The following is a 21,079-nucleotide window of genomic DNA, read 5'->3' as shown; positions in this document are numbered from 1 at the left end:
CAATTTTATGAGGAGGAAAGAGGTTCCTTGAAGTTAAGAATCCATTAGATGTCAGCAGGGCCACCTTCATGGGATGTGACTTGTGTCGTGTCACAGGACCCCACATTCAGAAGGACCATGCTTGCTTTGATTTTCTCCTGCCACTGTCTTAAAGTTATTAATAATTTCACCTTTGAGTTTGTGTTTTCCAAGTAAAATCCAATGGGAAAATGGGGCAATGGGACAATGAAGCATTCCCATGAGCAGACCAGACATGTATAATGTGTGTGCAGTATGTGTGTCCACCTTTCCTTGCCAGCCCCTTCACAGACAGCATGCCTGACGCCCTGTGGATCCGGTGCATTGGAAGTTTAGCAAGACTCAAAGTGAGGACACAGTAAGCATGTTACCTCTGTGACTAAGTAGGGGGATCTGACAGCCACGAGGGGCCATGCTTTGTTAGAGCCAGAACTGTCTTCAAAAGCAAAAAGAAGCAATGGTGTTCTAAGGAACACAATAGGCCAAGGGCTCTCATCGTGTCCTTTCTCATTGCCCTGGATGAACTGTCCACATATGCTGAAAATAATGATGTAGAAGAAAAGCCTGGAATTCCTTCCTTACGGGAAAGCTGAGGTTGGTAGAATCGCATGTGTCACGAGGTGAAATAAAAAGAGCTGAGTTAGTTTTGAGTTATGTCTCCACTGTTCTGGTAAGAATGAAATATGTAAGCCTGTGCCCGCCAGGAAGTACACATTGTGTAATCTCACTGATTGTGCACAGGAGTTAAATGATCCTACATGTGGATTTAAAAGTGGCATTGCACAACAAAAATGACCAGTAAAATTGATGTTAATAATTAAATTTTAATTCTTCTTTCCTTAGAACATTAAAAACACCATGACACGCAAAAAAAAAAAAAAAAATGGAAGGAAAGGGAAGGAAAAAGTGTTTTGTTTGGGTGCTGTTAAGGGCATTATACCCCCCTGCTTTTTGAACAAGGGTTCCCCCTGCCCCCTCGCATCGTGCATGGAGTCCTTCAGCCAGCCCTGGGTGTCACGCAGCCTGTAAGCGGCAGTCAGGATCCAAACCCAGACTGACTGCAGAGCTTCCTCTACTTTCAGACCATCTTAGTCGGCCTCCGGTTAAAAGCAACAGTGCTCCCAGCTTCAGAACATTTTTGTCATTATTCCACTGTTAGCAATCTGGACAGCACACAATTAATTGTTTATTCCCTTTGGCTTTTCTTGTTTTCTTCTTGTTTTCTCTGGATCATTTAAGGCTGTATTTTCTCTATTCACTGAGTAAGTATTCACTCTGAGCCAGGAACATATAAGAGTCTCAGCAAAGTGTAGAATGTTAGAGTCGAAGATGGCAAAGTCATTTCTAAGAACCTTAATAAAAACAAATAAATGAGGAGTTTTATGTAACTTCAAAGTCTTTCTGCTTATTTTCCCCAATACTTAATTACTTTCATAACCAGAGGCTGCATTTTACAGCAGGTGTAATCCTTCCGGGGACTGGGCTGGTTAAGACGGAGGAGGGGGGGACTGAAATGAGCATTTGGTTGCTAAATGGGTGTGTTTGGTTGAACACCAAATGTGGGTGAGAAGCAGCAGATGAAAATTCTGTGTGCTTGAGTCCCACAGTGAACTCAAAGTCAGGGAATTTCCACCCTAGGAACTGTCTGCATCTTTAAGACCCCCAAATCATTTATTGTGTTGTAAGTCACATCAGCCAAAACTCACTTTAAAGAATAAGGTATTCTATAAAAAGGCAATGCAATAGCAAAACCACCACCACCACCAAAACAAAACCCCAAAACTTTTATGAGGGCTGATGAGGCAAAGGCCAAAAAAATGTGCTAGACCTGTGGCCAAGTTCATTGCCTTTGACTACTGTGTTGTGGTTCTACTAATATCAGCCACAAATGACCACCCTTGAGCCCGGGATAGGAGTGCTGGTTGGTACTTAAGCATAAAAAAGACGCAGAGGATTTACTCTCATTTTACAAAGGAGAAACTTAAGAACAAGTAGAAGAAACCACAGACCTAAACCCCAAACAGAAAACTATAAAATGCCTCAAAGATAATATAGGGGGGAATCTTGATGACCTTCAGTATGGCAGAACTTGTTAAATACAACACCAAAGGCACTCTCTATAAAAGGATGAGTTGATAAGCAGAACTTCCTTGAAATAAACAACCTCTGCTCTCTGAAATACAATCGCAAGAGTGTGAGAAGACCAGTTACAGACTGGGAGAAAATACTTGCAAAAGACACACCTGATAAAGAACTGTGAGCAAAATTATACAAAGAACTCTTAAAACTCAACAGTGAGAAAATAAGCATGATTAAAAAATGGGTTAAAGACCTTAACAGACAACGTGTCAAAGAACATATACCAATGGCAAGTAAGTGTATGAAAAGATGCTCCACATCATTAAGTCCTCAAGGAAATGCAAGTTAAAACAACCATGAGATACCCCTACACACCTGCTAGAGTAGCCGAAATCCACAACACTGACACCAGCAAGGATGTGGGCCAAGAGGAGCACTCACTCATAGCTGGTGGGAATGAGAAAATGGTACAGCCACTTTGTCGGCTTCTCAGAAAGCTAAACATCCTCTTGTCCTATGAGCTGGCATCATGTTCCAGTCATGTTAAAAGGCACTGAAAACTTACATCCACATAAAAACCTGCACATGGATGTTGACAGCAGCTTTATTCACAAGTGCCAAAACCTGGAAGCCACCAAGATATCCCTCAACTGGCTAAATGGATACATAATCCATTGGATAAATATGAACGGATAAATAAGCTGTGGCAACCAGATAATGGGAAGTTATTTGGCACTAAAAAGAAACGAGCTGTCAAGCCATGAAAACACACGGAGGAATCTTAAAATGTACTAAGTGAAAGAAGCCAATCTGAAAAGCCAATCACAAACTTTGTGATTCCAATTATATGACATTCTGGAAGAGGCAAAACTATAGAAACAGTAAGAGTTCAGTGGTTGTGGGAGCTGGTGGCGGGGGGAGGAGGTGGTGGTGAACAGACTGAGCGCAGAGGATCTTTAAGGCAGTGAAAATACTCTGTATGACACTCTAGTGGTGGATACATGTGAACATTTGTCCAAACCCACAGCACGTACAACCCCAGGAGTGCACCGCAATGTGAACGGCGGACTCCGGGTGACAGTGATGTGTCAGGATAGGTTCACTGGCTGTAACAAATGTACCGCTCTGGGGGGAGGGGGGGGCGGTGCTGATGGTGGGGGAGGCCGTGCACCTGTGAGGGCAGGGGCCTGTGGGTAATCTCTGTGTTCTGCTCAATTTTTGGTGCAATCCTAAAGCTACTCTGAAAGTCTTAATGCTAAAAGATGTAGAAATAAAAGGAGAAGAGAAAAACTCACACACAAATCACCCCAAAGTGGAGGCCCTGGAATCTGAGACTGGGTCTGTTGAGTCCAGGCCTCTCTCCTCAGGCAGCCCCTCCATGGCTTACAAAGCGCTTTCATACACTGTGCGACTCAGTGCCATATGGATTTTGGATTAAATGTTCAATTCTGACCTCAGTTACACCGAAAATAAACTTTTCACAGGTCATAAATTTTTAGAACCTGCCATAATAAACGAAATATCTGTGTACAAGTCCCAAAGCAAAGATAACGGTCCTGAAAACCTCCAGCAGTGGTTCAATAGTGCTTGCTGTTAATGCTGAAGTCCTGACATCATGTGTCACACCAAAGAGACGGGAGACCAGAAACTGAAGAAAGGTGGGGGTTGACGAAAAACTGTCAACCATCTACCATCGGTGTTGGGGCCGGGGAGCTTAAGAGACAATACAAGCCTACGTGTTCCTCTTTTTAAGAAGGAAATTTCTAATCTCAGAAGGTACCTTCTACAAATTTCTGTTCCCACTTCTGTTTATTATGGCTGAAGAGCACGAATCAGAAAGTGCAATAGAAAAAAAAATGATTAAATACATTATTTGTGGAAGGAGTGCCATTACATTCCATGCTAAGTTAGTAGTAAGATCGCTGTGTCCAGCATGAAAGCAGCTTCTTTTATTCAACAACTGTCTATGGAAGGTGAGAGAAGATCCCATATTTAGGAATTCTGGGGGTGGCAAAGGGTGGAGAAGATCTGTGGGTGGTGACCAGAATTCCCAGGAGTCCAGGACAGCCAGGCCAGGAGATACAAGCCACACTGTGAAAGTCCTAGGGAGGGAGTCATGACTCACTAGAATCAGGGACTGCAAGGGCTCCCCTCAGGCAGGTGCAGCCAGGGAGTGAGGGGAAGCCATCTGGGTCTCTGGCAGCTTCCCCTGCATACAGAGCTTACCTCTTCCATGCAGATATTCCAGGAAATACCAAAGCCAGGCAACTCTGTTAATTTCCTTCAGCAAACAGAAAACATATTTCGTCTCATCTTTTCACCTTGTCCTCTAGAAGCCCCAAAACAGCTGCCCTTTGAACTCAATGGGAACTGCTCCTGTCCTAGGAAGCCTGCCTGAGATGGGGCCCAAGGGACCCCTTTCCTGCCTGTTTTCTAGGTCAGGGAGGGGAAAGACTGACAGTTTACACAGTACAGAAGCCCCCTCTGGCCGCTTAAGCTCTCTGGGCAGGAGCAGGGCCTTCAAAGCTGTCAGTCAGACCCTTCCAGAAAGCTGAAGAACCCTGGGGAGGGAAGAAAGGATTTGTTTGCTTTTAAGCCTTTCTCATTAATTTGACTGATAGCTGAGGCCTCACTTGCATGCCCAGCCATGTGGGGATTTGGGGCTGAAGCCCCCTCTCCCAGCTCCAAGGGGGTCCCAGCTCCCCCTTACACCTGCGCCTCACCCATTCCTGATTCAAAGCAGGACTGAACAGAGGGCCCATCCTGGAAGGCACCTGACCTTTGAGCCTGGGAGAAAGATTATCCTTTATTTATTTATTTGTGAAGACTATAATCGAGCTGACCCTCTCTGTGTTGAGCCACATTCCACTTCACCTGGTGTGGCCGATGTGATGTGTCTGTGGTGACTGCTAGGGAGCCCATCCACAAAACGGCCAGGGAGGGGGGCACAGGGAGAGCCAGCTCTGTACAGACAGTCACCTGGGAGATCCCTGCATTCAGCCACTGTTTGGACAAGGAATTCTCCCAATCACTGCATGGCCACCTCTCCATTTTTCCCTTGGCAGGGAGGGCGGCAGGCACAGTTCACATCACCCTGCAGGATGCTAGTCTTCCTGGGAGAAGGCTTTGCCTCCAAAAAACAAAACAAAACAAACAAAAAAAAAAGAATAAATAAATTATTTGGGGGTGTCTGGGTGGCTCAGTCAGTTAAGCATCTGACTTTGGCTCAGGTCATGATCTCACGGTTTGTGGGTTCTAGCCCCGCGTCAGGCTCTGTGCTGACAGCTCAGAGCCTGGAGCCTATTTCAGACTCTGTGCCTCCCTCTCTGTCTGCCCCTCCCCTGCTCGCACTCTGTCTCTCTTCCTCTCTCAAAAATAAAAGTCCAAAAAAAATTTTTTTAAATACGTTTTTTTGCTGTTCAAACTGAATGTTTAATAGTAATTCACTAAGAGGGCCTTCAAAGTTACAACTTTGAATTACTTCAGATATTCATGAAAGGTAAATGCAGGACTTCCTGTTAGATCCATATTATTCATCACTAGTTTCTAGGAAGCCACAAAATTGTGTTTACTTTGAGGCTTACTGCCTGAGAGTAAATCTTCTGAAGGAGTCTAAAGCATTTGGGGGCGGAGGGGGGAGAACAAAGAAAAGAAAACCAAACCAATAAATAAGCAAAACACCAAACCCATTACTAAAAGCACAGGCCAAATTTGGTGCCTCCCCACACAGCCTGGAATCCATCTGAGACGAGTTCCAATATCCAACGATTGTGAGTTTCCTGAAAGGTTCAACAATTGTTGGTGGGTTGGTTTGTCGCAGGGGTAGGCCTTCCTGGCTGGCACCAGATTTCCAAAACACAGTAACAGAATCTTTTAACCACATCCAGTTATCAAAAGCCATGTCTGGGACAACAACATAATTAAAAAGCACCAAGAAACCCACTGGCATAGAAAGCCTTATTAAGCTGGCATAGCATGACTCATAAGGAAAATTAAAAGGGCTTGGGGGTGTGTAGGGATCTAAGGTCATTAAGAACAATGAAATAATTTAAACAGATATTCAAATTTGAATACATCACTTTAAATAACAGCCATGCCCTGATGCTCTGGTGCCTAACCCTGACTTCTACCCGTAGTTTTCTTACTTTAAAAGCTTCCTTTGCCTGGTGTGTGAATCCAGGGACAGATGTGAGCCTGTGCTGATGATGTGGAGATGTACCCATAGCCTCCGGCGGAGGAGGGGTCACCAGAAGGAACTGTCTGAGTGCCACAGTCAGCAGCATGACAACTGCTAATAGCCAGCACACATGAAATCATTAAAATCCACTTAACTTGACTATGAAAGCGATTTAAAGCTATTTCCGTGGGTGAGAGGAAATCCACACTTAGGTTCTTCTTTCTTTACTCCCAAGTGGTTCCATGATCTTAAGCATATGTAAATGGAGCACGGAAATAGTTTATTCAAACGCTCCAAGCATTTTTTAAAATTCCTCCAGCTTTTGTTAAATTCCTGCAATGTTCTATTTACTGCTGGGGACCGCCAAAGGTCCCTAACTTCAACCACGGGTAACATTTTTTATTTTAATTCTAGAATGGGTTCAGAGTAAGGGAAAGTGTCCCCTTAATTAAATGACTCATCCCAGGCATTCCCTATCTAACCCAGTGTTTTGGGAGACTGCAAACTTTAAAACAAAACTCATTTAAATAGTGGGGAGAGAAATGCACAACATTTGGCACTCTAGAGGATGTGCATCTGGGAAGATACGTTGAAAATACACTAAATTCCACATAAATTTTTGTGGAATGAGTGACCCCAGACACGCACTGACCCCCCTGTCGGGGAAGGCACCTCAGCCCTGGGGGCTGTCTCCTCCAGGGAGCACTGGCAGAATGAGGTCAAGGCCACACCATCAGACACACAGGAAGAAGGCACAGCACAGTGCCTTCTCCAGGCTTTCAGCTAAAGGTGTGCACCTTTCCGCTTGCACCTGGTTAGACTGATCTCAGGATAAAGGGATTGCACTTATAATTCCTCACAGACAGCTCATATTTCATACTGTCCCCGGGCTAGCAGCACCTTTCCCAGTTTTAATACCTATTCATAGATGATTTGTGGGCAGCCAGAAAAAATGCAAGCCCACAACAAAATGCTGCTGAGCCCATTCGCTCTGGAGCAGCCTTTATTATCACACCAGGTGCTGATAATGTATGTAGCTCTAATTGTTAGAATTTGATACATTTATGAATCCTAGACAAAGTGCTTTTATAAAACCTCCCTGGGCAGATCCTCCCCAATTTATTTACTAATCACTTACCAATTACACATGTCCCTTGCTTGGGAATGCTTTGTTAAAGGAGGAACAAAGACGCCCAACCACATTTCTACCACTTATGAAAAGAAATGTGAATTTCCAGTGTTCTCGGTGAGATTCACAAGAGGCATAAAGATTACAAGGTTGAACAGTTTAACTCTGATTTCCTAATATCACTAGTAAATGTGTTTCTCCAAAGTGATTAACTGCAACTCTAAAGATAATGTATGTACAGAATGGTCCATTCAGTCCATAGTCCCTTGTCTTTAGAATAGCCTGTTTATAAATGGATGGCTAGAATTGGAGGAGCTATATACGTGGGGATTTGCCTTGAAAAAAAAGGCAGAAAGGATCTCACCCTCTCCCCTTCATTTGTAGAAGTCATGTTTATGGAGCGGACAGTAGTCCTTTCAAATCTGAAATACTTTCAGCTCCGTTCATTCAGTTAACATTGATCAAGCCATCTACTGAGCTCAGTATCTTGAGATGTACTAAGGAGCTGGGGACACAGCCTCACAGGGCTGCCTGCAAGCACCTTACAGTTAAGCAAGGGAGAAAAAAAAGTAAAAGGTTAATTACAATACAGACTGGGAGGTGCAACAAAGACGAATGGTGCTATAGCACAGGAGGGGACCACACATCGTGTGTGTATGTGTGTGTGTGTGAAAGAGACAGACAAAGAGACAGCAGGAGGAAGAAGCAGGTCCATCCTTAAACTCAGCCTAATATAGTCAGAGACACCCTTAAAGTAGTAAAGAGGAGACAAAACTGGGGCCCAATTCAGAAGCACATGATATTCTAAAAATTCCAGGCTGGGTCCTGTATGCCATGGGGTGGAGGGGGGGTGGGGGGAGGGCGCGGCACTAAGGAGAGGAGAAGGTCACATGATCAAGCTTAGGGTTTGGAAAGATGACTCTTTGCCAATATGGACAACATACGGGGGTTCAGGAGGTGAGCAAGAGTGGACAGAGCCATCTGTAAAGTGAATTCCTCATTTAAATGCTCCTTCTGCTAATAGAGCAGGGCTTCCCTCCATTTTTTCTGTAAAGAATATGATAAACAATAGAAGCTGAAGCCCAAAAAACATTTTGCCTTCCAGAAACAGTAAATGTCAGGAAAGAAACTCTGGACAATCACATGAAGTATAATCACATATTTCTGAACCACTTAAGTAGTACACGCCCAAGGGCATGCTGTGCAAAAGCCAGCATTTTCAGAGGCAGGTGAGAGATACAGCTTCCTCTTTAGGAGACAGAAACCAAATCATGAGACTCTTAATGCCATGTGAGCTTTGACTGCCAAATGCCCTGCTCTCTACCAACTGGGTTCCAATGGCATCTGGCTTTGGGTTTAAGCCAATCTCTTTGGCTTTAGGCAAATCCTGAATTTATACAATATAATCCAAGTACATCAGACTATTATTAAGCAGTCTGCCTGTTAACCTTTTTACTTTTTAAAATCATATTTCCAATTTTTAATTCTTTTCTAGTAAACGTTAAGATATCATTCTATCTTTTCTTTATATCCCTTTGAACTTTACTTTCTTTGGTACGGTGAAAACCTTTTTTCAAGTTGGTCAGTGTACCAAGTACAGGCCAGGCAACTGATGGCCTGGAACTGAGTTTTCAGGGTTTTTTTTTTTAGTTTTTTCAGTTTATGGATTTTTATTTATTTCCAAATAGCAATGTAGACTATCTCTAGGCAGACAAAAACTCTAAAGAATCTATATGATTTTAATCTTCCATGTCCTGCTGAATTTTTCTGAGCTAGTCCCTTAAAAAATCTAAAAAAGTCGTATTATGTAAAATATCTCATAGAACTATCCATCTATCAGTGTCCACTTACAGTATGAAAGTATGCCAAATTCACAAATCAAAGGCTAAAAGTTGCCAAATGAAACTAAATTCAGTTAGTAAAGAAAGCTTCATTTTGAAGTTTTTTTCCATAGAACTGTCCTATGTTCAATTTTATTTTTTTAAGTTTGTTTGTTTGTTTGTTTGTTTAGGCAGGGGAAGGACAAAGAGAGAAGGAGAGAGAGAATCCCAAGCAGGCTCCACACCGTCAGCACAGAGCCCAATGCAAGGTTTGAACCCACTGACTGTGAGATCATGACCTGAGCCAAAACCACGAATCAGATGCTTAACTGGCTTAGCCACCTAGGTGCTCCAGTTTTATTTTTAATAAGGGGAAATATATTAAAATATATCTTCAAGATTTAGAACATAATGTTACTAGCTTTTAATACACTTAAAAAATATTTTGATCCTGTTGTGTAGCGAATGGAAAGGAAGATCTGTAGCATCCAAGAAACAGCAAAACTAAGTGACATTTATGTTACTAACAACCTACAATTGTTAATAACAAAATGCACTTTTGTTCCATGCACAGCATGGAAGTTTCTGAACCAAGAGTAAATTTCTCAACTTTAACAGCACAACCTATATTTCACTGCTGGTTAATGTTGCTTTAACTCTAAAAATATATATACCATACTGTTAAAACGTCATTTTGTTTAAAACTGAATGCAAGCAGGTGACACAAAACTCCTCTGTTCTGTGAGAAATCAGGATAATGGTTACCTTCCGCTGGACAGTGACCAGAAGGGTCAGGCTTCAGGGATTGTTGGCAATATTTTACTCTTTTTTTTTTAAGTTTATTTATTTATTTATTTGAGAGAAAGAGAGAGAGAGAGAGAGAGAGAGAGAGAGAGAGAGCATGCGTGTGCATGTAAGGGAGAGGCAGAGAGAGAAAGAGAGACATAGAGACAGAATCCCAAGCAGACTCCATGCTGTCAGCATAGAGCTCGATCTCATGAACCGTGAGATCATGCCCTGAGCCCAAACCAAGAGTTGGATACTAAAAGGACTGAGCCACCCAGGTGCCCTGGTAATATCTCATTCTTGATCTAGCTGGTTATATGGGTGTATTTGGTTTATGAAAATCCATCAAACTTTTCACTTATGATCTGTGCACAGTTGGCACTGGCTAAAGATTTAATAATTACCTTTTCTATGCAACACTTCTCTGGTTAGGAACACAGCTGAAGAAAACAAGCCAGGTAAGGCAGTTGCCCAAAATCCAGAGAAAACTGAACTTTGGGGATGTGATACAGCTTCCCTCCCACGTCCCACGGACACAAGCAGCACATGACGCACACAGACACATTTCGAGAGTGAGGAAGAAAATAAAAGCTCTGAAGTCTCTGGAGGAAAAAACAAGGGTCACGTGGGGATATGGGGTACAGGTTTCTATGTACTTCATTTCTCCCCCCAGACTGCATCTGATGCCATCCATTTCCAGTTTCATACTGATTAGTGTCTGACAGCCCTGAATGTTTTAGCAAATCTCTGATGGCCTATTTGATCTTCAAGGGATAGCTAAGCTGGATTCTCTGTATCTTCCTGAGACCCCAGAAGGTGGTTTAGGGGCACTGCTCCACCTCTGTCTTTTGTATTTGAGGTTAATGTCATCTGCTTCTTGAGCATACAGGTAGCTGACAAGAAGAATGTCACATGAAAATAACTGTAGTCTTGTGAACTTAAAAAATAAATAAATAAATAAATAAAAAAAGAAGAAAAGACATGCCCTAGACCTGTTTTGTTCAATGATGTCACTCTTCCAAGCTCCCATTCTACCAATGTATCTACACGTATCTCCCATTCTACCAATGCAAGCAGTCCATGACTCAGTCACTGCTTTTTCTCTCTCTACAAACTGTCAGCACCAAATGAAGGATGCTTCATTAAAAAAAATAATAATAATGTTTATTTATTTTTGAGAGAGAGAGAGAGAGACAGAGCATGAGTGGGAGAGGAGCAGAGAGAGAGGAAGACACAGAACCCGAAGCGGGGCTCGAACCCATGAGATCATAACCTGAGCTGAAGTCAGACGCTTAATGGACTGAGCCACCCAGACGCCCCAAGGAATTTCATTTTGAAATTTCACACAGATGAAAGAACAGTCCAAGGGACTTCACCTCGAAAAAAGATTTGCTTAGCAACTATGCAAAACAAACAAGGGGAAGATTTAAATACCTCATTGCAATCATCAATCCTTGTTTTCTACCCTCAACATAAATAAATATATATATATATATATATATATATATATATATATATATAGCAAACAAAAGGCACATGACCTTCCTCCTATAATTTTGTTCTATGTCTACCTTTCCCCACATACAGAATTTGAATTTTTTTCTTGAGAAAAGACTATGTGGGTTCATAGAAAATATGTACCCTGGAAAGTGAATTAATTGATCTGTGGATGCCTTTCAGTTCAACAAGGAATGATTCTAAGGAATGGCCCTCCTTCCAACCTGTAACTGGTGAGGTTGAGCACGGACCTGATGGACGACAAGCCCGGGGAACCTGGCTGTGCACTGCACCAATCACAGTAAGCATTTAGGGTCACCACTATGCACCACAGTCATTCCCAGACCAAATGTGTGGGCCATAATGCAGGGTCACTCAGTATATTACAAACTCATATTCATTTTCAATATGGTGTAATGAATTCAAGATAGATCTAAGTTGGGCAACTGAGAGGCAGGGACCCACTGGGGGAGATTTGGGGCAGGTGAGTTTAGTTTTGCCAGTAAAACATGCACATCATGTATGTGATTATACTCCTGGAGTTCCATGCTATAATTGGGTTTTATATACCATCTACAAAAAACAAAGCTTCCGTGTTCCAGGAGTCTTTTGACTCTCCTTTGTGAAGCACATTGTTTAATGCAATTTAAAGCTTTTCTTTTACCCACTTCTGGTTTTACATCTAATACTATGCCTACCAGTCATGAAAATACTGGAAAACCCCCAAACCAAAAATTAATTCTGCTCTTTCAGCATATGTATCAAACAGTAATACGAGGGGTATTACTGGGGTATGATTATATTACATTAATGGTATGTTTTAATTATGTGAAAATTACAGAGTGTGGCCAGTAGAGACACGTTTGGGTTTAACTTACGGAAGCAATCACATTATTTTCGAGTCACATTAGAGACTTTTTCCTGTTACTATCAAGTCAGTTTCTGAAACCCTCCCACCTCAAATAGTTAATGAAGCAATCTATTTAATGGCTCTCTCTGAATGTTATTATAAAGTATCAAGTATTTAGTCAGACAAATTACTTAATTATTTCAACTCTCCCGGCTACTAATTTTGAACATAAGGCAGAGGAATACTGTTTGTACTGTTATTGTAAGGAGGAAAACTGCCCTTTGAAAATTGTCAGTCAAATACCTACATATACATGACATACATACAGATACACAAATACTAATATAAAGTAAACCATGTTGCACTTGTCAGCTTCCTGATATTCATTAATTGCTCCAAAAAGTACCTTATGAACCAGAGGGTTTCAAAAAAAATTTTTTTGAACACTTGAGCTTGCTGCCGTTTTAATTATTTTACCTAAAGTTTAAAGTGATGAGACGACATCGGGGCAACTTCAAATGGTTATCAGAGAAAGACTAACTCACACCCACTATTGGGCCAACACCACGTTGACCCCGAACCCTCTAAAATGGCTCCACTTCTTTCACCCAGCAAGTAGCTAACTAATGTATAGGACCCCAGCATTGGTTTTCCAGGCTGCCCTGCCCGAGAGGCCTCCCTCGTGAACGTCAACAGTCAAAAACATTCTGCAAACCACCAAAGGGACCTTGAAGACGCTACTGTTGTTAAAGAATATTTACAGATACACACACTCTCACACATATACACATAGAAGTAAAAGTGTGTCGGGGCGCCTGGGTGGCGCCGTCGGTTAAGCCTCCGACTTCAGCCAGGTCACGATCTCGCGGTCCGTGAGTTCCAGCCCCGCGTCGGGCTCTGGGCTGATGGCTCAGAGCCTGGAGCCTGTTTCCGATTCTGTGTCTCCCTCTCTCTCTGCCCCTCCCCCGTTCATGCTCTGTCTCTCTCTGTCCCAAAAATAAATAAACGTTGAAAAAAAAAATTAAAAAAAAAAAAAGAAGTAAAAGTGTGTTTTCCCATACCCATCCTATTAATAATAAATCCAAGTAAAGCTTAAACGACCTTAAACATTTCTATCTTCACACAAGCCACTGGCAATCTGGAACATGCAATTCTCTCAGAGATAAGTAATACAGGAAAAAGAATGTTCTTCTCTCTGTCAGAAGGCCAAGGCTCTAGGTCCTGATTTTCTCACTCAACAGTTGTGAATCCCAACAATTCATGCATAAGTATCTGAATTCAGGTTCCCACTCCAAATTACTAATGGTAAACCATATTAATGCAGGGATGCAGTCCCCCTGTATTTGCAAGTTTATGTGTGCACACGTCTGCGCACGTGTGTGTGCGTGTTCCTGTTATATTTTTATTTTTTACTTATTTTTTTAAGTTTATTTATTTTTGGAGAGAGAGAGAGCAAAGGCAAAGGGCAGAGAGAGAGGGAGAGAGAAAGAGAATCCCAAGCAGGCTCTATGTTGTCAGCACACAGCCTGACACAGGGCTTGAACTCACAAACCCTGAGATCATGTCCTGAGCCCAAACCAAGAGTTGGATATGTAACCGAATGAGCCTCCCAGGCATGTTCTTTTTAATGACAGTGGGAAGGAAGGAAGGAAGGAAGGAAGGAAGGAAGGAAGGAAGGAAGGAAGGAAGGAAGGAAGGAAGGAAAGAAGGGAGGGAGGGAGGGAGGGAGGGAGGGAGGAAGGAAGGGAGGGAGGAAGGAAGGGAGGGAGGAAGGAAGGGAGGGAGGAAGGAAGTCCTCTTTTCTGTATGGGAGATATAGTTTTACTAATTTTAAAATAGAATTTACAGAGCAAGATCCCTCTTCTCACAGTAAACCCAAATCCATTCATTCAATCACGCACTTACAGTTCCACAGCATAACTGGGTTAACTGTATCATTCAGAAAATATACCAATCTTACCAGTACCTTTTCTACCTGTTTGTGGTCAGAGGTACAAAGACAGGTTTTAAGCACCTAGTAATATACTTATCCTCCAGACAAAAAAAATCATCACTACACTTTCAAGGAAGCTACTTTTCAAATTTCTTTCTGAATAATGAAAGCTACCGGATTATCTAAGAGATTTACCCTCTTCCAAATTTAATTTAAAGCTAAGTCATTTTAGAAACCACAATTACCAACATGCAAGAACCTCTACTTGAAAAATTTGTATAATTTGAACATGGAAAACCAATTGTTTTAAATTTAATAATGCGTTTCCCTCTCGGGCTCAAAGACTAGGAGCAGCCAAGAGCAGAACATAACGTGTGAATTATAAACTTCTGAAAGCAGAAGGTTATAATCAAGATATCGCAGGATTTTTCTTTACAGTGTCTTCTCTAATGCTTTAGCCAATATATTTCTCAATATCCCAAGAGACTACTTTCTGAGCTTCCTCTCCTCACTGACCCAATAACTTAGACAGTAGGGATCATTTTCTCAAGTCTTTGCTTAAATTTTTCCTTAGAAATTTCACTTGATGAGAAACCCTTCATATGAGCCTGATTTTCATTAGAATACTGACTGCCTGGGATATTCTCAACTGCAGGGGTCGTTTTTAGGTTGCGTTTCCTGCCTTTTTCTGCTTCCAGGTTCCAGTGAATCTGCTGGCTTTGTGTAATGAGTGCCCCACCAGCCCCTTCCATCCTGTTATAAAAATCTTTCTGATCCAGCAAGCTCAGCCATGGTTTGAGACGGGCAAGCTCAAGGTCACAGCCCTTCTCTGACCCCAGCATACAGACCACGAGAGGAGTCATGCCTTTTCCTCCACAGAGTCTGAGCATAGTCTCAACAGCATGGACTTTGGAACACACAAACCCAGGGCTGCTTTCCCACTGTGGGACTTTTGAGGAAGGCACTTCATCTTTCTGAGGCTCAGTCTCCTCACCTATGAAATGGGGATAACAATACACCCCAGGGTTGTGGCTAAGGTATACTGGGATAACCTATACAGAGCAGGTGGCAGGGTATAATCCATAATAAGTCTGAAGCAATTGCTGTTATTATTCTTTGAGTTACTACTCCCTTCTGGGCTACATGGTGTTTGAAGGGATACGAAGCACAGTAACTAAAGGTGAATTCTCCTCTGAGCATGGGAATTCACTTTTAAGTATGTCAGAATATACAATTCTCAATTTCACGGAATCTCAGCATGAGGAGACACCTTGGAGAGGATTTAAGCTAAGCCTCCATTTCCCAGCCCTGGAAACCAGGCCCTGGGAAGGCTCAGACTTGCTCCAGTGACCTGTGGTGCAGGGACAGCACTCCCGAGAACTCAGGTTTGAGGGCGCCAGCCAAGAATTTCCTTTGCAGCTTCTTCACTGAGAAAGTCCAGTGCAAACTGCAAACCCAACCCTCACACCCTTCTAGCTTGTTAGAGCTGATGTCTGCCTGGAATTCAGAATTTTTTCCTAGAGAAGACCACAGGGGGCAGCAGAACCTGGAAGGGGGCACAGAGCACGTCTGTGCAGACCAAAATCCCTGAGAGAGTGGGTAGTATTTCTCTGATGCCACTTCCATCCAGAGAGCAATTCTTCCCCAAATCAGAAGGGTCTTGGCACAGTGGGATGGCCAAGAAGAACCTGCAAGTGGCCAAGTGAAGACACCGGCCAAGCAGCTGCTGGTACCCCATTTTTACCAAAGCAGCAGGTCTAGGACCTATGCTAGTGCTGGACCAAACCACTGATAAGGACAAAGCCTCAGGAGTGCCAGTTCATATATCACATCCTTTAAATGCACGGCCGCTATTTCACCCACAGCTTGGGTGGGTTCCAAGCATTACAACTGTTCCCCATCCATCCCGGGGGGTGGGGGGGCACGGAATTTCGGATCAGGATGGGATTTGATAAGGGGCATAATAAATCCATATTTCTCTGATGCTTCTTCCCCCCCACCCCCCCGATTCTTCTGTCTGTGCTCTGTGTACTTAATAATGCTTCCAAACAAATCTCTCCAAAGTAGGAAGGAGTGCTTTCAGAAAAATGACAGATAATGCTAAACAGAAAGTCTGAAGTTTATCCACTAACACCAAGCAGCTGGGCAACTTCTAGAGCACACTCAGTTCTTGCCCTTGACCTCAACCTGTTGAGAATACTGAAAATTGCTATGTAAATGTACACCTGCACTTTCTGGATTCCAAAATTAGCGTCTGATTCTATGTAATTATTTCTCTGACTGTCAGTTGTGAACTTCATCCCATAGTTCTTCTTTGAGGAGGCTCAAAAACTTAAAACTTAACATACACCTAGCACGAGGGCACTATTTTTCGCTTAGACATGTAAACAAGTCAAATTAAGTATTTCATTTAATCTAAGCAATTAAAATTTATGATCATATAACAGAAGACCCAGGAGGGTAAAACACATTACAATGAAAGAGAAGGTGAATATTTAACAGACTGTCCCTATTATCAACACATAAGATATTTTCATTCAAAAGTATCAGGAATGAGGCATGAAATCTGAAAATCAACTAAGTTTCTCAAAGGGCAAATATTTCTAAGTTTTTTGGAATGCAACCCATCATGTATCTATCTAAGCAGCAGATGCAGGAAACTGAGAATTAGTTTGTCAATTTAGGGAAGATTTAAGCGCTTGGCAAATGCTCGGATACATTCTGGACCCACAGTACACAATTGCAGTTAGTATAAGCAATAGATAGAGACTCACACAGGTAAATCATCTCAGAAAGAGAATCTCAGGGGAAAAAAGCTCTAGAGAAACAAGCACCTGGAAGAATTTCTCAGCAACCCCTTCGCTATTTAACCTATCTCACTGGCTGACCAGAAATCCTTCCCGACACCAACTAATTCTTCACCCCCTTCTTAAGTGTCCTCATCAGTAACTGAGTCTAGTTGATTGACTCCCCTTCCCTGCCTAATAAATCTATTCACATATTTTCAAACATTAAGTTATCTCAGGCTTGAATCCTCCTGCCTGCATATCCTCACTTTATCTTTACTTCCTAGATGGCGTGCACAACATAAGAAACCCCCCAAATGCTGGTCTCTGCTCTGAACACTCTCCAACAGTCTCTACCTTCTGTTTGAACTCTGGGGCTCAGGATTCCACAAAGAGCTGAGGCTCCTACCACACGTTCGTCAAGAGACTTTCCTCAAAACTAAGCGTCAGCTGCATTTTACAAAAAGGTAAAATGCTAAAATTCATATTAATCACAATAAAAACTGGATCAAGAATTCCAACATGTTTGAGTGCCCCCATTTTTCACTGTGGCTACAAAATTCAAGGCGACTGCCCTACTATTTTAGGTTGTTCTCCATTTTCATCATAATATCCATTCACCATTGTCATCAGCTTTTCTAAACCTTTAGTAGGAAATGCAAACCCCGGAGTGTTGCAAAAGTCTGGCGGTCAAGTTCAGAAAAATAATGGAGGAGGAAAGTGGGTAAAAATAAGTTCAAGGCCATTTAAAGGAAGTGTTAGCCATAAGTTTGCAACAACGGGATCACACACAGCATTTCAGGTTTTGAAATTCGTCGTTAGTCACAATTATTTCAAAATGGCAAAAATATGTTGAGCAAAATTTCAAAAAGAAAAAAAAACCTGTAAATATCTAGTAACTCGCACGAGGCTTTTTAAATACGTACAAAGCACTTCACTCACAATGTGTTGCAAGCGCTCCAACAATACCCTCACCCAAGCAGCCAGTCCCCGTGGGAGATCAGCAAGCCCCTTCGCTGTTAGAACGCAAACGGTACAGAAAACAAAGATTGCTACCAAATATGGTTTGCGTCTCCTCCAATTTTCAATATGACCCTGTAAAAATAAGTTCACAAAAAACCAGCCAAGCATTACTTTTCTCCCAAAGTGCTTCTCGGATTATAAAACAGCTTTGAAAGTTCAGCCTGACAAAACAAATATGGTACTAGGAGGAGAGACCTGGAAGGCAACCACAAAAAGTCTCATTTAAATTCCTGGAAAGCAGGGCTTCTCCAAACACAGCTATTCAGCTCGCTTTGGAAGGCATCACTCGCTGCGAGCCACAAGTTGAACTTCACTCCCCGCCCCAGCAGCACCGTCACATCCGAAAGAGACGGGTGTTAACGTTGCTTACTCAAAAGAATTCATCAAATATCTTCTCCCTACACGGTGAAAAGTGTAACAACTTAAAAGCAAGAGTTTTCCCCCAGCAAGCGCGTAAGAATTAACACCCGGGTATTTGGGATTCTAAGGATCCCTTCTGTCCCTAAACATTATACCTACAGCAAACTAGAAACCAATAGAACACACTTTAAGCCTTAAGAAGCGCAGTCTTGCATGGGGGTGGGGTCAAGAAAGGCAATTAAAAATCTCGATTTCCTCCCAGAGCCAAATTAAATAAAATAAAGGATCGCCGTTTTATTGATAGAACCGCAGGAGCACAACTGTGTCTGCCCGTCCCCAAAGCTCAAGCCCTCCGGTTCACTCACCCTCTCGAAGAATGTCCTGCTTCTCCCCCAAAACCCTCAGCGTCCCCTCACCCCCCTACACAGGTCTGGCTCCCGGCCACCGAGTCTAACTCCGCGCCGAGCAGCGCACAGGCTGCGGCGACCCGAAGGCAGACGTCGCCCCACCGCCCGAGCCCCGCGCCCTCCCCTACCAACCTTCTCCGGACGCCGCGCCTCGCACCGTCCGACCCCGCGGTGCTCCGCGCTCCCCCGTCCGCGCGGCGCTGGAGTCGGAGACGTGCGTGTTACATTTTATTCTCCGGCAGCCGCTCGGGCGCGCGCGCCACGCGCTCCCACACTCACACGGCCGCCCGCGGGAGCCGGGACCCGGGGCCGGGGGCGCCCGACGCGCGCCGCGGAACTTGGGGACTGCGAACGCCGAGCGCGCGGCTCAGATCCTGCTGGCGGTGGCCGCCCCCGCCTCCGCCGCGCAGCCTCCCCGCGCCACCTCGGGAGCCCCGAGCGACCCGCGCTCGCGTCCCGGGCGGCCTGCGGGATCACCTCCCCCGGGCCAGAGCTGCTCGGCGGCGGGCGGCAGCTGCGGGCGCGGCGGGTGCTCGGCCTCGGGCCGGCGCGGCGCTGCGCTTAGCCCCGCGCCGCGCGCCTCATTGTTCCCGGCAGCGCGGCGGCGGCGGCGGCGGCGGCGCGGACGGCGGGAGGGACCGCGGCCCCGAGCCCCGGGGCTAGGCGGAGGCTCCCGGCCCCCGCGCTGAGCTTGCGCCGCGCCCCGCCCCCGAGCTCCGCGCGTCCCCCCCGCCCGCCCAGGGCCCCCCCCCACCCCCGCTCCCTCCTCCCGTCCCCCAGTCCTCCCCCTTCCCGGCCTCGGCTCACCTAGCGGCCGGGCGCCGGGAAGTTGCACCGTCCGCTCCCCGCGCCCCTGGCCCGCCAGGCGGGGTGCACGGCGGGACGCTCCCCGGCTGCGAGCCGAGCCCTGCCTCTGGCAGAGGAGCGACTGCAGACTTGGGCTGCGTGGGGCGGTGCGGGCGGCGCGGCTGCCTAAAAAGGCATGCCTCTCCCCGGCCGCCGCCTGCAGCCAGCCCTAGTTCCTCCGAGGGTTACCTGCACCCGCACCGCACTGGGCGCCCGGCGGGCACGCAGGTCCCGCGGGCGTCAGGGATGCAGGAATGTGAACAGGCTGCGAGTGGCCCCGCGGAAGTGAGTCTTTGTGTTCCCCGCTTGAACACACCCTCCCGCCTTGCCGCAGGCCGGGCTACCTGCACAGGAGGCAGCGCCCGAGAGCCGGCCGGGTGGGGCGCGGGGGAGCGCAGCATCCTCCCCGGCCCGCTGACTCCCTTTGTTCCGCCCGCGCGGCCGCCGGCTCCTCGCTCCGGGGAGCTTCTCCGGGGCGCCCTGGGGTCGGGGTTGGACTTGGGGACAAGCCACTTTCCACTTGCGAAGGGCCGCCCGCCAAGTCCCGGGAAGGAATTTCGTCGAGGCCCCCACCTAGCCGCCCCCTCCCCACCGCCCGCCCCTAGCCCCGGGAGGATTGGAAAGTTCTCGGGACGGTGGCGCCAGAGGCTGCTAGCTGGGCGCGTGGAGAACCCGCCGAGGAAGCGGGCGGCGACTGTGGGCCAGGCAGCTGGAGGCGGTGGGTGGGGCCGCCGGGAGCCGCAGATCAGGTGTCCGTCTGCTCGCGTGCGGAATGTCCATTTGTCACCGCGGCCCTCCTGCCCCTCCCGGGAGGCCGCAGCTGGTCCCGGGACCGGAGACCGCGCCGCCCTTTGTTTGCTGGTTAAACACGCTCCTTTGAACTTCAACGTGGCTCGCAGCGTGCGTGCGTGTGGCTTTGGGCCTCCGTCTTTCCCCGGGGGTCCTCTCGCTGACCGTGAGCTGTACCGGTGTGGGGGAGCCTCCAGCTGGAGTTAGGTTGAGTCGGATGATATTACCAGATAGTGCCCATCCACCTCAGAGGGACAGGTTGCCCACTGTCCTCTCCATCCCAGGGCCCTGCAGGGGCTCACATTTTGGAGACACAAATCCTTCACTAAATATACCATTTTAAAATTTGCGTGTACGTTCGTTTAACTGAGGCTTTTTAGAGTAAAACAATTACCTGGATACCCAATTCAGTCAGTGTTACCGAGTGACTGTGGGTTGGGGACTGGGTTCAACAGTAGTCCTGTTAAGGCAAATAAAATCTCTTTCCTACCCTCAAAAGGCTTGCAGAAATGTAAAACATCACGAGGGTTCGACTAACACTGACTGGGCAAAATGCGTTGCACTCAATCAAAAGCGTGG

General features: G+C 45.4%; 1 protein-coding gene across 3 annotated transcripts in view; it reads right to left on the bottom strand.

Moving 5' to 3' along the window:
- The window catches only part of ST6GAL2 (ST6 beta-galactoside alpha-2,6-sialyltransferase 2), an 86,127-nt gene extending 65,941 nt beyond the window's left edge, over nucleotides 1-20,186 (bottom strand). The window contains exon 1 of one of the 3 annotated variants that reach the window (XM_023251538.2): nucleotides 20,056-20,186. The gene's annotated coding sequence lies outside the window, so the exon portion shown is untranslated. Of the gene's footprint in view, nucleotides 1-18,997; nucleotides 19,151-19,672; nucleotides 19,801-20,055 lie in introns of those variants that run through there. The other 2 variants (XM_023251539.2, XM_023251537.2) reach the window with 2 other exon arrangements.
- Nucleotides 20,187-21,079: the final 893 nt, after the last annotated feature.

Source organism: Felis catus, chromosome A3 (assembly GCF_018350175.1).
Source record: "Felis catus isolate Fca126 chromosome A3, F.catus_Fca126_mat1.0, whole genome shotgun sequence".
NCBI classification, from domain to species: Eukaryota; Metazoa; Chordata; class Mammalia; order Carnivora; family Felidae; genus Felis; species Felis catus.
Note: the sequence above shows the minus strand (reverse complement) of the source record. Positions and strands in the feature narration are given on the sequence as shown.